The sequence below is a fragment of the Rhodnius prolixus genome, unplaced genomic scaffold, assembly GCF_049639745.1.
Source record: "Rhodnius prolixus isolate KJV_2025 unplaced genomic scaffold, Rpr scaffold_2, whole genome shotgun sequence".
Classification (NCBI taxonomy): domain Eukaryota; kingdom Metazoa; phylum Arthropoda; class Insecta; order Hemiptera; family Reduviidae; genus Rhodnius; species Rhodnius prolixus.
The window spans coordinates 31041893-31058252 of NW_027411592.1; the positions used below are offsets into that span (position 1 = coordinate 31041893).

Genomic DNA, 16360 nt, shown 5'->3' on the forward strand with positions numbered 1-16360 from the left:
GTTAAAGCAAAAGTTTAAATTGATCAAATTAAATTATTTTAGCGCCATTGCTAATGAATTCACAATCATTAGAGAAGGCCAAAAATGGACTATAACTTCATGAATTTGATTTTGATTACAAAAAAAAATTAATATTTTTTTTTTTTTTGAAAGCCGATAAAAGGATAACCACTGAGGTAGACTCCTTAAGCGTTCATTTTGGATTTGAACACCTTTACTAAAAGCAAACATTAGATTTTCTTTTTTTGTTTCGACAAGAGCAACGTTATCAAATTAAATCATTTAGATGAAGACATTCTTTGCCTCAGCTAGTCGCTGATGATTTTATATATGTGATAAAGTTTTATATAAAAGAAGATAGCGAATAATGATCAAAGCTCAATACAAAAAAGGTACTTGTAATAAATTCGTGACTGAAAAAAATGAGTATTGTTTGGAAATTATTAAATGACAAAGGAACTTTGCAGGTAAATTGGATCACATGAAATGGAATGTTGCATTAATCCCTTAAAATTTTGTAAATCTCTGAAATTTTCTTTCATGGAAGATTGCAACAAGCAGAGAAAAGATAAATGCTGATCTGTGTAAAAAGCAATGTAAATCTGTATTAAAATCGTTTCGTGTCCAAACCCTTCTTTAAAATTGCACTTCGTTAAATACTTCTCCTTCTTCAAACTTGAGGTTATGGTAATTTGGAATGCACTCTCTAGTACTACTAACCAATAATTAGTTAGTTAGTTCAACTGTACATGACTGCATCAGGAAGTGTAAATTGCATCTCCTCCCAAACATAAATTTTCCTGTAAAAAAAATCGATCCTTGCGAAATGACGCTGGCTGAGAGTTCTGCTACATTAAAGCAAGTGTTCTTTGTGCAAGAAAACTTCAGATCAAATTCGGAGATGAAAAATGATAATAATAAACATCTAATTTTTGTCAAGTTAAAGATTATGAGTAATTTGCATTCAATTTCTGTCCTACTGTATAAAAATAAATTTTATCGTTTAGGAAGGTTCAATAGGTTTTTCATAAAATGTTATCATACATTAAAAAAAAATTATCTTCTCAAATTACTGGTGTTGCTGCTGACAAAACCTGTTTTATCCTTTTTTCTCTGTATTATTTTCAGGTAACTATTTATCACGATATTTTTTTATATTTTTTAGGTAATTTCATGTTTTTGTTTATTTTATTTTTTGAAGACTTGATATTACAATAAATTTTAAAAGAAACTAAACATTTTTACATTAATTAGAATTCCAAATACAATCCTTTTCAAAAATTAAAAACTGGAGGGAATGTAGATAATTGTTCAAACGAATTCAAGTTCAAATAAAAAGGTAGATCCAACTAAGATTACACTAATGATCACATCAACGAAATTTTTCCAGACAAAAAATCAAATCATTAAATTGTCAAATGTAATTTACATTAGCCCGCAACAATAAAATATTTGTCAGACACAACTTTATTGTACCTTACATTTAAGTTTTGGTAGAAGTAAATGTTAAATTTACAAGAAGTCCTGGTTAATTTGATTTATATGAATCTAAATTTGAGTTGAGATGATCCAAAAATAATTGAAACAATTACTTAGGAGAGAAAGAAATGAGAATAAATTAATAGATATAGTTCAGAGAGGGATGGGATGATCTCAGTGGTTAGCGTACTGGATTCCCATGTGGAGATCACAGTTTAGAATCCAGCTGCCAGACCTTCGATTTTCTCATTCTGGGTGCTTGTTACAACCACCGTCTGGTGATGGATTGACGCGCCTTGGATGATAAAAAAAGAAATATTCCAGAGATTTCTGAGATAGAATGAGCATATATAAATATGTATATGTAGATTAATTTTCATTTGTGCTAACAATATGGTGACCGCAACACCAGGCCAAGCAAAATAACTGTAGGCACTGTTTCTTTCACATGGATAAGTAATGTTATTCTCAGTGCTCTTCGCTGTGATGCAGCTGCTATGCGATGGGCTTTTCAGGCCCATTACATACCAATAAATTTTAAAAAAATAAAACCCTAAAACTTTAAAAATGTTACAGAAATGAACCTAAAAATTAATTGAGTTTTCTTTAGAAATTATGTGATTCTGTTGATTAAAAAAAAAGGTAAATCGATTGTCCTGTAATGAGGCTGTGAATAGACACCAAAGCATTGGCTAGAGAGGGCACACTGAAGCCTCAACCGTGTGCGCCAAACGCAAAACGCATTATTTAAACGTGCTGCAGAGATAATGTCACGAAGAGGCAATTAGCGATGCTGAAAGTTATAGTCGAGCCAACTATCTATAAACAGCCACTGTAATTCTCCTTGAGTAGAACAATAATGGTGGTATTTAATTAACCCTTCACTTAGGACTTTTTCACCTCTTTACCTGTAGGTAGAAATGAACACATAATACTTACGAAGATGTGTGGGTTATGTAGATGTCAATTACTGGGATTTATGTTGCCAGAGCTTGTCTAAGCAAGCAGTCATGTGCTGTACTTTGCTAAGTGCTGAATGAAATTTCAGTTGGTCTTATATATTGGTATATATGTGTAAATAATATTATTGATTTTGAGAATTTATGAAGATTTTAATAGATTTCCTTATTTTGTATAAATAGTTAAAATACCCTATCACAAACCGAGTATCGGATGCAAGTTAAAAGTTGATGCGTATAACAAATTATCTAGAGGATGAGGTAGTAAGTTCTTGGCCATGTGTCGCTATGAATGAAATTTTAGGTTTTTACACATATCTCAATAATATATCAACCCTTATACAACTGTCCTAATGGACAATTTGCAATTTCAATGAACGACATGCTCGGTCAAAATAGTTTTTAAAATGGATGTTTTCTGTATTTCGTTGAAATGGATGAATGTGAATGTGCCTCATAAAATTTTTCGTTTTGGAGGATTGCTATTGAAATTTATGCAAAAGTTGGAGAAGGTTTTAGGAGTTGATCTTCATTTTCAAAAGTTTAGTAATGGATGGCTGCATTTAATGGTACAGTTCTTTCTCTTGAAGCTGATTACTGTGATGGTCGGCCCAAAACTACGAACACAGATAAATCCATCGAGAAAATTTACAGCATAAAATGTACAATTAGCTGGTTGACAATTAAAGGTGCTTTAGATCGCTAATCCAACAAGATAGACGAATCAAAGAAAGAAATGGTATATTGTATACTAAACATTAAATGTAAGAAAGCTTTGTGAATGGTAGAAGCCAAGTAGAGGATTCACTTAGGGGATTAGTGAATTAAATTTCAACGCGGAGATCCCTAGCTTGAATCTGACACCCTTTGATTTTCTATTCTTCGAACTTACAGCTCACCGTCCGGAGAAAGGACAGTGTTGTCGGTAAAATGCACTCTTAAACAGTTCCAATGACGACATAATATGTAGACGCACTTTAAATAAATAAATAAAATAAAAAAAGATTGTAGTAGCAGTGTTCATTGAATGCGGACAAAGTGCATTGAATTAAAAGGTAAATCAATACGTAGATAATTGCAGTTTGTTATAAATAAACACAATCTTTTACTAGCCATATTCACTTTTTCCAACAGTCCAACGAAAGCAAATTACGAAAAATCAAAAAAAGGAAATATAAATTACCCGCTAATTACTTGAAGTTTCCAAATTTTTGATAAAAGAAATAATTAGAACTACTTACGAACAAATTTTAAACAAAAGCTAAGGTATGCTGAAAATTTAACTTTTTAATTCGTGTATTGTTACAAATCTGGTTAGCTTTGGATTAGTAGATACTTCTTATGGAATTAAAAAAGTCAATACAAATTGTATTTGTATTTCTGCTTATTAATTTAGTAGATTCCCAACTTTTCATTTGAATGTTATTAATATTATATATATGTGATGGGGTAATTTCTTCTATCATTTTGTTTTCTGCCGTTTCGTTTGATTTTAATTATACTAATGCTATTTTAACTCGACTTCCAATTACCTTACCAAGCATTAAGGAGATTCAAAACGTTTCAAGAATGAAGATGTCTTCTTCCACATTAGATTAAAAATTAAAAGTGTTTTACCAAGCTTTACGTGTAGTTCTCTTATTCATAATTCATATAAGGATAGCTTAAAAGAGGCTAAAAGAAGCAATTTGAAGCAATTGACTCCAAATTATCTTTCTAAAAAACGGAGGCAAAATAGTTGTTTCATGCGCCACATCTGCTTATTTACACGATTTTTAAAACTTTCACTCAAGTATTTTTCCCGTTATGTTCTGATGCAGTGGATGCTCTAAGCTCTAACTCTATTGGATGGCTAATTTGACTCGAATTCTTATCTTAAAGCGAATTAAGAGCTATGTTTCGGATTATAAAAACACAATAAGTCAAAAAGAAAGTCTTGCACAAGAAATGAGCAACCGAAAATAATTAAAGTCATAAAAAATTTATTTCTTAATGTTTGCTAGTTTGGATTCCTTCCTTTTTCTGTATTTTCAGTCCTCAGCAAACACGAAAATTGCTAGCCATAAGGTCACAGAAACACCATAGAGACAAGCCATGAAAAAAGACAATGGTGAAAAACAAAATCTAGTAAAAAAACTAATAAATAAGCAAAAAATATGTGAAACTCATATCTTCGTGTGACTGAAATAGACAAAATTTCAATTGGACATTATAGATTTTACTGAATAATCAGTTGTTCTTGGCCTGTCTCAAATTAAGCGTTCCGATAATAAGTTAAAAATTAAAGTTACCCTATAAACCCATAGTCGATAAAGAAAAACTGAAAATTAAAACAAAAAAAATTCTGTCTGAATAAATAAACGGGACAGTAGACATTATTTCAAAGATATTCTTTCCTCCATTTAATCTAATCTTGAATGAAAAAAATATTTTTGTATCACTACAGACACATCACATGAAACAACATTATATTAGATATAACACATTATGTTCAAATACATGAGTAGCAATAAATGCTCATAAAATAAAACAAAATCTATGTTACTGAAAAGTAAAATAGATTACATTTAATAAGCGAGAAATGTATTAATATTTTAATCAATTAAGGTTAATTTTTAAAAGTAAACGATTCAAGAAAAAAAGAAAAGAAAAGAATTTAAGAAGTTGCCAAGAAAAAAGAACCTGTAAAATTTCCGTTAAAACAATGATTTAAACTTACATCAATATTGCTTATAAAGTAGAAGTACTACTTTGGCTTTGATGCAATCTTTGTACCTTCTGATAAGTTGAATAGAAAATGATAACCTCAACAATCATGTGACTGTTGTGACTGTACCATTTCTAGTTTGAACTAGACTTACGTGACTTCTGTCACTGACTGTAAATTATATGATGAACCACCATTGCACTAATTACAAAAAAAAAAAATTATTTTCGATAAAATTATTGACAAAGCGAAAGTAATGGATTACGATGTAACTAAATTCTTCCTCCTTAATGACATTTAATGAAGGTCGTTGTTTAAAATACATTACATATTTAATTGGTGAAACCAAAATTTGAGGTGGACCTATAATCTCATCTTAAAATATTATCTAATAATGCTCTCAAACCCTTTCTTACTTGCGACATTCAAATTGCACATAATTCTCAGGTTTGTCCTTTTTAAAAGAACTTTTTTGAGCATACCTAAAAAATCATAAGTATTGGCTGGAAACAAAGAGTTTACTGCTGAAATGGACTTCTTCTTTTTCTTTAAATTATTGTCCTTTTTTTTACTCGAGGAACTCGAACGTGCATCCAAATAGTTGCAATATAACGATTATTAGCTTTAAAACTTCTGAAATTTTGATAGTTTTTATGAGTCTGAAGTTCCTTCTAAAACTATGATATAGTCGGTTCATCTTCTTGCCAAAAAAGAAAAATACTACCCATCATAATAATAACGGGTACGATAAATTGCTGATGTTTCCTCATTGCTAGTACGTTGTTAATTCAACTTGTAATAAAAGTTATTAAGCTGATGAGAAAATTCCTGAATTATTGTTGTATTTTATAGTGAGTTGATGACATATCTTGTTTTCATCTGCCGTTCTACTAGTGTTACATTCAGTAGTTAATATTTCTATAGTCATCTAAGCAGAATAATATGTAACATCATTCTTCAAGTTTTTTTTTTTTAATTTAACATTCTATTTATGTAAAAGATCACCTTTTTTTTATTCTACATTTGTTATGTTCAGCAACTCAAATTTATAGTGCATACTGCTGTCATTAGGAATAAAAGGTAAACAAACAGTACTGCACTGATATGGACGAAAATGAGTATATTTTTGCATGGAACAAAGATCCTAAAGATTGTAAAGGTAGAAAAAATAAGTTTTAAAAATTAACGCTCAATACCTACGCTGGTTTCTTCAATCATCTTAAATCACTATTAATAGCTTAAAAAAATACTAAAAATTTTATTTAAACAAAGATAATAACGCACATAAAAGCTTAATTGTAAAATACCTTAAATACCTTAACAAACAAGCATAATTATCAGGTTAATGTAGCAATCAAATGCAGCTTGTCACCCTAAGGGCACAACGCTGAAGCTCGTATCTACTTTCTTAGTAATCCAATTGAAATACTGGGAAGAAATTTGTCTTCAAAATAAATCTTGGACCTTTAACAAATGAGAAAATATGTTAGTAAAAAATACTATAACTTTATTGAATAAAATTACTTTAACTCAAAGAGTAAATACAGAAGATAGAAATCTCTGAAGATTCTGGAATAAAAACCTAAATTTTCTATACTAAAATGTAAAATATTGAAAAACCATACAATTTTTGTCGAGAGACAAGATCACTATATTACCCACAAAATGATTTCGGAGTAGAAAATTAAAAATTTTCTGAATAACAAAAATCTTACTCAAAACTACTTGGAATTAATTTTTTGATTATAAGCAATTATCTTCTTTATTGATCCTCAGATCTTCAATGCACATATTCTCCTCTATAATTTACAAATAAGTTCTCAAATCTATTGTCTCACAAAATCAAGCATGGTATGCGGTAGAAATAATCGAACTTAATTAATGAAAACACAATATAATTACAGCATACTGTTTGAATCTAGTGCACTTAATTCAAGTGAAAGTGACAATAAGATTAGACAATAAAATAAACAAAGAATCATTATTGCAGTTGAAAGTTTCGAACCAGACAGGAAATATCAAGAATGGAGGAATAAAACTTGTACTACCAAAATTGCCACCACAGCCCAACTTCACAGCCAAATTACAATTACTCTAAACGCTCTGATAGAAATGTTCCTCTAATGAAAAAAATGTTTGTTAAAAACAAATCTAAACTTATGCTTACAATTGTCTTCTCTAACAATTATTAACTTGATTACAAATTTTAAAAAATATAACCTAAGAGTAATCTGTTGTGGAGTAATGGGTTACCTTAACACTAATGATATAGCTGGCTGAATAACTGATTTTTCTATAGTGACCCTTTATATGGAAATATGTGAACACCAAAAAGTCAATATTCCTGGGAAAAAGTTAGAAATAATGATGAAATAATGAAACATTTTTCTGCATCGAGAACTATGGTCATTAACGCGAAAGGTATTGTTATTAGGTAGTATTATTATTTAAGAAATGAATATTTTGGTCCAACTCATCTACAGAGCTTTGCCCATAGTAAAAAAGAACAAAATGAAATTTACAAGATGCTTAAGAATTTTTTTCAAGTCAACGATCTAAAACTAACTTTAGATTACAAAAGATTGGCTGAATGCTATATCCTCTCGTCCTCAAATAACTATATATTTTAGCTTTCCAATGCATAAGCATTTGTAAACTGTTAAATGTGAAACTGAGCTTGGAATGATGAACTCGGCTTTGCAAACCAAATCTTCGCAGATATCAACCAATCTGCCGGCCCTATGTGTGTTGGTGTAAATTGTATGGGACGTTGGTTTAAATGATGATAGACAGAGATTCCCATAGGAACGCCAAGATCTCTGAAGAACACAAAATAACCAAAAATAAAGTAAACAAGTTTACGAGTATATATTGAGTAGTCAGGCGCCGCGGTAGCCGAGCGGGGTTAAGAGGCGGTTTGCTAGTCGCCTCCGTCCACGACACCTAGTAAATGGTAGTTGGACGTTAAGCCCCGCCTGAAAAAATAGATTACTTTTTTATTGAGTAGTCATAGGAAAGGCATAGAGGAGTGGGGTTGTAAACCGTACCATCTGTCAGGAGTGTTATGACCTTGAGCCACCAATTCATTTGGCTACCTGCAGAAACTATTCAATTGAATATGAAAAAACACTCCAGTATGAATTTAATGTGGTTTTTAGTTTTGCAATATTTGAAGTTAATTTTAAAATATACCTATTGAAAAAATAAAATAATCTAACTCAAAAGACCCGAATATACGCATCACCAACGAAAGTTACGAACATTTCTAATGAGCAATTCTTCCTCTTACAAGGATAAGGAGTTCAAATCTATTCTGAAACTTTCGTTACTTTCCCACGACTACACACAACCTTCAATCTTGTACTGCATATTAAACATTTACCAATTCGATCACAGGACATGCCCATAGCGAAAGAATACTAATTGCGAATACCATGCACCAAAGATTCCTGAAGAGAGTTGCTTTTTTAAGCAGCTTCATGGTATTGCAATCCCACGGGTTCCTAGCACAGTACTCCATGCACTTTAGGTATACAATAGGAACACAATACATTTGCACTACATTCACGTAAGCAAGCACATCAAGGCTCTTACACTGCACACCCAAATGCTACTTTCCCTTTAAATCCAAGGCCCTCCACTGTTCGGGATTAGGCGTAAATAGTAACCTTACTCTGCAAAACTTTAATACGTTTCGAAACTTCAATTGGAAATTGAGGACGTTAGGAGATACACCAAGGATACAACACCAAGCATCCAATAACCAATCGGATCCACAGGTATGTAAAGCCTTTTTCAGTGCACTGCAGCCACCAGAACATGTTCCCTTCTTATATGATTATTAATAATAATTATTAATTATATATTTGCTCCACAATTATTCACCAACATGATATATAAACAAGAAGTGTTTTCAATTTTCAGCGATTTTTTCGAAATCCACTTTAATTTCTTTAGAGTTTAAACTACTTTTATATGCGATATATATGCATGACTTGGAAGAGTAACAAATGAAGAAGCAAGAAAGAAAATAAACGTTTCAAAAAATGTACCACAGAAGGTGGAGGAAAAGAACCGAAGTGGGCAATGAATGGCATTTATTAGTTAAGGTAACTTATTACATTGCATAAATTCAAAGCGATTTTTACCTATTCCGTTAAATCCGTTGAATGGTACAGTTAATTTGCACCTTCAAAGTTTTTCATTCTTGCAGTACGAGAAACGAGATGTAATGTTCATGCTCCCAGGCAAGCCCATTCTTGTCAGTCAGTTAGACATTAGAAGAACAAAGGATCAAGAATTGTCAATAAACAAGAGACTGCAATATTGTGATATCAGCTTAATAAGAATGTTAAAATTTGCTTTAAAATTTTACCATTCGAATATGGACGAAGATAATCATTTAAATATTTTGACATTGGCGACGCTACTTTTAAACAAAACGGATACTAAAGTGACAAGTTTTTCAGAGAAGCTATTCTTTGCATTAATAGCTTTTACGTTTAGAAAGTTTATAAGCATCCAGTTTACACAGACAGTTCTTTAAAAATAATGAAGGTGATAAGTCTACCCATACTGGCAAGTGTATTTTGTAGTACAAACGTTTTAACAAGTTTACGGATCTATGTGTGTGGGTGTGGAAACTACAACTAAAAGAAAATACAGCCGTTGTTTATAAAATTTTGAAAAATTGAAAAGTCAATTCAGTACAGTAGCAATTCTCCGGCTGTCTTAGTTCGAAAGCTTATTCTAGGAACCCCATAAAATTCGCACCTGATTTCAGCATTTTTCTATTTGATTTAGTTGATAAGTTCTCAGAAGATATACAGACAAGATTAATTTGTAATAATAACACTTTTTGGAACTTAGAGGACATAAAAACATATACCTCGGTGAAAAACTCAGAAAATATCTTGGACGAACTTTCCTCTTACGAGGAAAATATGAAAAATGAGAATCATGCGTCTTAAAAAAAAGAAAAGTCTCGTAAACAACATGAAGGAAACTAATCATTTAAATAAAGCAATAAATAATTTTAATAATTATGCAGTTAGTACCCAAAGAATAATAGGTAAAGTAAAATACTCTTTACTTCTTTTTGGAGACTGGTTCATTAACCCATAAGGAAAAATGACTATTGCCAATTTAGTTGCAATGTTTAAATTTTCTTTTACAAATAACATCTAAAATCCAACCAAACTCCCCAGTACCTAAACATTCAAGTTAGAAGACAAACTTTTATGTGAACAAATCGCAATTGTTAGTAATTAATTATAAGGTATTTTTTATTTTTATTTTCAACTATTTTAAATATCAATGTTATACCCTTTTTTCCTGCAAGGGCAAAAAGCTTGGCTAATATAAACAAAAAAATTAAGACTCAAATTGGCAATAATCTTTTTTCCCTCAAATTAAGCAATGAAATTAGTCAACTTAATCTGTAAAGAATAAAAAATAATCAGTAAGTACTTTTATTAAAGTATATGGCAGCGTCCTTTCCATTTTGGGCACCGTATGTTTTTATGTAATCAACTATTCCAGATTGAAAAAATAAAATAGTAGGTATATATATATTTTAGATCCAGAATGTTTGTATCTATATAATTTAAAGCTGAAAATTACTGAATTTTTCAATTGGTACGCTCTAAAAGCGTAATGGTTGCCTTTCATTCTACATCTTTCTACCCGCTCAGGCCATAACCACCAAACTGAATAAAAACAAAAAAGTATTCGAACAGAAATTAGAATCATCAGTATTGGAAATCCATTAAACAAACAAACCAATTTTTTTTTAAGAATCAACAAATTGCATGTAGTAACAGATTTAAATGTTGATATTCACACATCCCATTGCAAGAACATTAGCCAAAAAATGTCGTATTTCATTCTCTAAACTACAATGATTATGTTACTAAAAATTGATAAGAAATTATCTAACAGCAAAAATGGAGGATATAGTATAATATATTTTTTTTTTATAAATAATAAAAGCATCTATTTCTTTTTCCATTAACATCAGTTATTTTTCGAATTCAGCAAGTTCTACTACAAACTTTAACTCTTATCAACTAAAATAAAAAGAAATTGTATTTTTAATTTAACGGGCAAAAATAAATGTATCCGGAACGAAAAAAAAAAAGTAATGCTGGAAATCGAAAACGTCAACATTTTAATCTCAAGTAAAAGCGAGGCAGAGAAGGCAGCCATCTTGACTGCAAAACTCACAAAGGTAAAACCGATTTCAATTACTACTCTAAGAAAAATAAATTAATTGATAATCAACTTAAAGCTATTGTCTACTGACCGATGTAATTTTAGATGAAATATAAGTTGTGTTTTAGAAACGTTTTGAATTAAGTATAACTACAAAAAGGATTGCGAATATCATCTTGACTTGGTAACATATATTGGCTTACCTATTATATAATAAATATACAAATATTCCGCAAAATTTGAACAAATAAACAGCACTTGACAAAGTTTTGAAAATAAGAAACGATTCCCTCACAAAGGCAAATAACAGCCTAAGATACTAGTTTCAGCAAAGTGAAGCCTAATGACGCTTCCTAGGAAACTCAACTGAACTCAAAGCACTCTCTGGTGGAAGAAAAGTAACATATCGACTGCCAACTGAATAGTGAACAATTTTGCTAATACAAGGTTGAAGGTTTTATAACCAGTAATATTGACATAGCATGTGTATTGGTGTTAACGAGAAATAGCTGCAACGAGTGTATAAATAAACATTTATTTCTAAATAGCGAGTATGTAGGCAGAACGTCCTTAAACCTCATTAAAGTTTTTTAATAGTTGTACATTAGTTATTTAAAAATAATTATGCCTCGTAGATTACCAAAAAAACTGTTTAATATTTGTAACGATTATATAAGTTCTTTTATTGTCAAATTTGTGTTGTCTTTACCTCGTGAAACTGAAGTTGATGAAGAACTACAGACGTTCCAAGAACACATTTTGAAGTATGTTTGCCCTCGTCTAGTGGATAATTTATTGCTCACGGTAGCCCCATGTTGGGTACTAAACGATAATCAGAAGGTAATGTTGTTAAAAATATTAACGCATCCATCAATGATTACATTTAGTACAAAATTCAAGTTACCTACCCGAGATAATTTTTATGAATTAAGACTAAAAGAACTAAAAAACTTAGTAGTTTTAAATTTAAGTATGGTATGCACTGACGAAATTTTGGAGGTTGTTGGGGCTCATTGTCGTTTATTACAAGTCATCCACATAGTATCTAAAATAGGAAGTGTAACCTGTAAAACAAAAAGGCAACTCAACGCTCTTAAATTAAAGTTCTTCGTGTCAGACAAAGGACTCGAACATTTGCATAATTGTAAATTCTTAAAGACTATTATAATGAATAGAGTAACGCGCAGTAATTGTGGTGGACGGAAAATAACTCATGATGGAATTAGGAAGTTGTTGAGAGCTTTACCAGAATTACAGTTCATTAGTTATAATGATATGGGTTTGGTTATAGAAGATGACATTCATGAAAATGAAAAATTTAATTTGTTACATTTACATGACAGTCATATCAAACCGGAACATATTGATCATTTTGTTAAACATTGTCCAAAGATCAAAGGTTTATGTCTCATGTTGCCTACTGATGTAGGTTATTGGAACCCTGAAGCATGTTTATACAAATTAGCCAACAGTGAACTGAAAATATCATCTCTTGCTTTAAGATTATTTCCTGCAAACGAAGCTTTTAATAATTTTTTAAGTGTTAAAGGAGTTCATTTAACTAATCTTTGTTTATGCCATGACATTACCATTAACGTTGAAACAATTTACTTTATAGGACTTAATTGTCCATATCTGGAATATTTAGAAGTTCATTTTGTAATACCAGGAGATCAAGATGACAATACATTGAAAGCAATTAAAAATAAAAAAATGTTTACATATCTTCAATCCCTAAAAATATTAGGTTCACTCTGGAATCCACAAATTATCTTTCAGCTTTGTATTAGTAATGCACTTTATCTCAATCATTTAACATTACTTAATCGAGATTATTGCAAGAATATCAATGAGTTAATATTAAATTTATTAATTAGTAATCCTTTAGTAAAACTGAGACACGTTACCCTTCTTGACGGATTTTGTGTAGGTATAAACACATTGTTGAAATTTGTATTGAGTATAGAAAACTTGGAAAGTATCATGGTATCGAACAAAAGCTATATATATTTTTTAGAGCAATTAAAAATAGAATATAATTTAAATTTGAGCATTAAGTCAGACTGTATGATTGGAGATGACAATAGAAATTACGGAAATTGCTTATGCTACTATTGGCAAAAGGGTTCATTAGGTATTTTTTGATTTTAGATTCAAATTAGATGTTAATTACTGATCCCCTATTTATTGATCTCATTTATTCGTTCAAATGTTGAACAAAACGATTCGAACAGTAAGTAAAATACCCATTAGTTGATTCAGAAAGTTATAGTAAGCACCATACATTAAGCAAAAACTAGTGTGAAACAGGTACATATAGAAAAAGGAATAAGACAATTCTACTGCAATTCGCAAACTTGTTTCTATTTAGTAGCTTTAAGTAAGTAGCTATGTAACCAGCAGTTTTATTTTCTTCCACGCAATTAGAACAATTATTATTTGTCTGTAAGTTTGCAAAGGAAATCGTAGTGCTTTTTTTACAAATCCAGGTTAAAAAATAGATTCTAAACAATGCCTTCTTTTAAGACTTCTCAAAAATAAGTATTTGATTAATGCACAGTAACACCTAAAAACGGAATATCATTCAACCTTCTGCTATTACTTTATGATAATTGAATGCCGAATCATTCATAATTTCATTCCATCCAAAACCTTTAATGCTCCATATTATATATCCGATTGTACTATTCACATTGACCCTCGCAACCCTCTTATTACTGGCTAATATAATCTCATTACCGTAAATTTCATAGCCTATTAGCTCTCTATCTTATGCAATAGACAATCCTCGTCGCTTGAGCGGAATTGGTCTAGAGACCCACCGATTTGAGTGTATTTATAATCCACCGTGAAAGAGTTCCACCACTTGATTAAAAAGCTAATATCTTGTGAATTGAACCTCAAACATCACGTTTCTTGATACGACTTTTGTAACAATCGTACTTGTGAACATTATTAAAATAAAAAAACAATAACATTTGATGATTATTCCTGAGAAAAAAAATTTAAGCCCAAACTTTTATTGATCGCTTTTACTATAGCATGCTATGGTTGTTATTCAAAATTCTTTGGTTAAAATTAAATCTTTTCTTCCGAGATATTGGAGGTATTCTAACGCAATATTGTCTTTACAATTAACTCAACCTCTCATAATCAAATCTAAAACAATCTCTACATTAACATTTGCATTTCTTATTGCTTTACACTCTGCATATTTTGCTCTTTATCTTTGCTTAAGACTCTGCGTGAATGTGCTGGTCCATAGCCTCTCCCTCCACTTGGCTAATCGGTGTAGTATAGGAAAAGCCTAAGACTTGCATATTATTCATCGTTATTGGACCGTTTGAAAACCGAGCTGCAAGAAAAACGCCCACGATTGGCCCACAAAAAAGTCTTTTTCCATGACGACAACGCACCAGCTCACACCTCAGCAGTTGTGGTCGCAAAATTAATGGAAATAGGGTTCCAACTCGTTTCACATCCCCCCTATTCTCCAGACTTGGCTCCCTCGGACTACTATTTGTTCCCCAATAGGAAGAAATGGCTGGCGGGAAAAAGATTTTATTCAAACGAGGAGGTGATTGCAGAAACGAATGGCTATTTTTCAGACTTGGACAAATCCTATTATTTGGAAGGGATCAACAAACTAGAGCAGCGTTGGACGAAGTGTATAAGCCTAAAAGGAGACTATGTTGAAAAATAAAAAAGGTTTACCCCAAAAAATTAAGTAGTTTTTATTTTTGCACGGACTTTTCAAACGACCCTCGTATATACAAAAGCGGAATAATATAAGTAGGTCTTTTTTTGTGTTGTGGTTATGTGAAAATGAATGGTGGAAAAACACTAATTTATTTAAAAATAATAATCAGAGCTGGCACCAATGACCCCAGATGTTGACGTAAACTTATATTGAATAAGTAATCAATAAGAGCAAATTAATTGTGAATGCTAAGCAAGATCATGACCATTATAATTCTGAAAAGTTGTGAGAAGGGGATACCTCTTTAAATAACGATTTTTTTTTCTGCTTGGTGCTTACTAGTAATTTTTATTGATCAGTTCTAATGTGAAAAATGTGTTATTTCAGCATCAACTTAAAAAAATTAATTCTTCTAATATTGTACCCCTCTTCAATAGAGGGAAAAGAATAAACTAAATTTGTTTTATATCTACTTTGGAAGAATAATTTTCTGTAAGTTACTGCTTTTCATTGAAGTCCTCCCCCCCATTCTTAATAAATAATCCTCTTCAAGTTCTTTTCGTAAATTATATCTGGTCTGCTAAAAGAGCAGTTTTAAGGATCCTCTTTAATGTTTAAGCGCAAGGAATTTAAAACAGAATTCACTAAGTGCAACATGAAGAATATTTATTCTATTTAGCAAAATACATTATTAACTTACTAAGTTAACTTTTGCGCAATCATACGCTCTCTCTTTTATTAATTGAAATCATTAATTGATTGCTTTAATATAAAAATATACTTTTTATAAGGTTTTTTAAAAAAATATATTGCCTTGCCAAGAAACTTACCAAGCTACAATGTATTAAAAAAAAAAAAAAGGTATATATTTAAAACAGATTAGTTAAGATCATTGGATTTGCAAGATTGACATTTGCTCCAATGAATTGTGTGCATTTTTCCTAGTTACATGGCATTCTTAAAGTAAAAGCAGATTTAACAGAAGTCTGTTAAAAAGCAATGTAAAGATTTATATAGGACTGAAAATAACATACACGTCTAAAAAACATTTCAACAAATAAGTTAATTGTACCTTAATGAGATCTGTGCATAAATCTACTGTTTCATAAACTTCTATAACTATAATTAAATTATATAAACATTTTCGTAATTTCTGATGCATGTGATTATTTTTCTTATTGCAATTTTGGGGTTATTTTCTTTTTGTTTTATACAGTTCGAATTTTTTAAAATTCAAATCGAAATTTCTTCTTTTTTAGTTACTTTTTTATTTTACAGTAAATTATGTTAGTTACCTAAGTG

The 16360-nt window shown here is 30.7% G+C and overlaps 1 protein-coding gene across 3 annotated transcripts in view; it reads right to left on the bottom strand.

Annotated features, from left to right (window-relative positions):
• Positions 1-11775, bottom strand: part of LOC141449466 (uncharacterized) — a 31231-nt gene extending 19456 nt beyond the window's left edge. Inside the window, exons 1-2 of one of the 3 annotated variants that reach the window (XM_074118948.1) lie at positions 11562-11775; positions 6462-6609 (exon numbers count right to left, since the gene is read on the bottom strand). The gene's annotated coding sequence lies outside the window, so the exon portion shown is untranslated. Of the gene's footprint in view, positions 1-6452; positions 6610-11449 lie in introns of all 3 variants that reach the window. The other 2 variants (XM_074118949.1, XM_074118950.1) reach the window with 2 other exon arrangements.
• Between the last annotated feature and the right edge of the window lie 4585 nt (positions 11776-16360).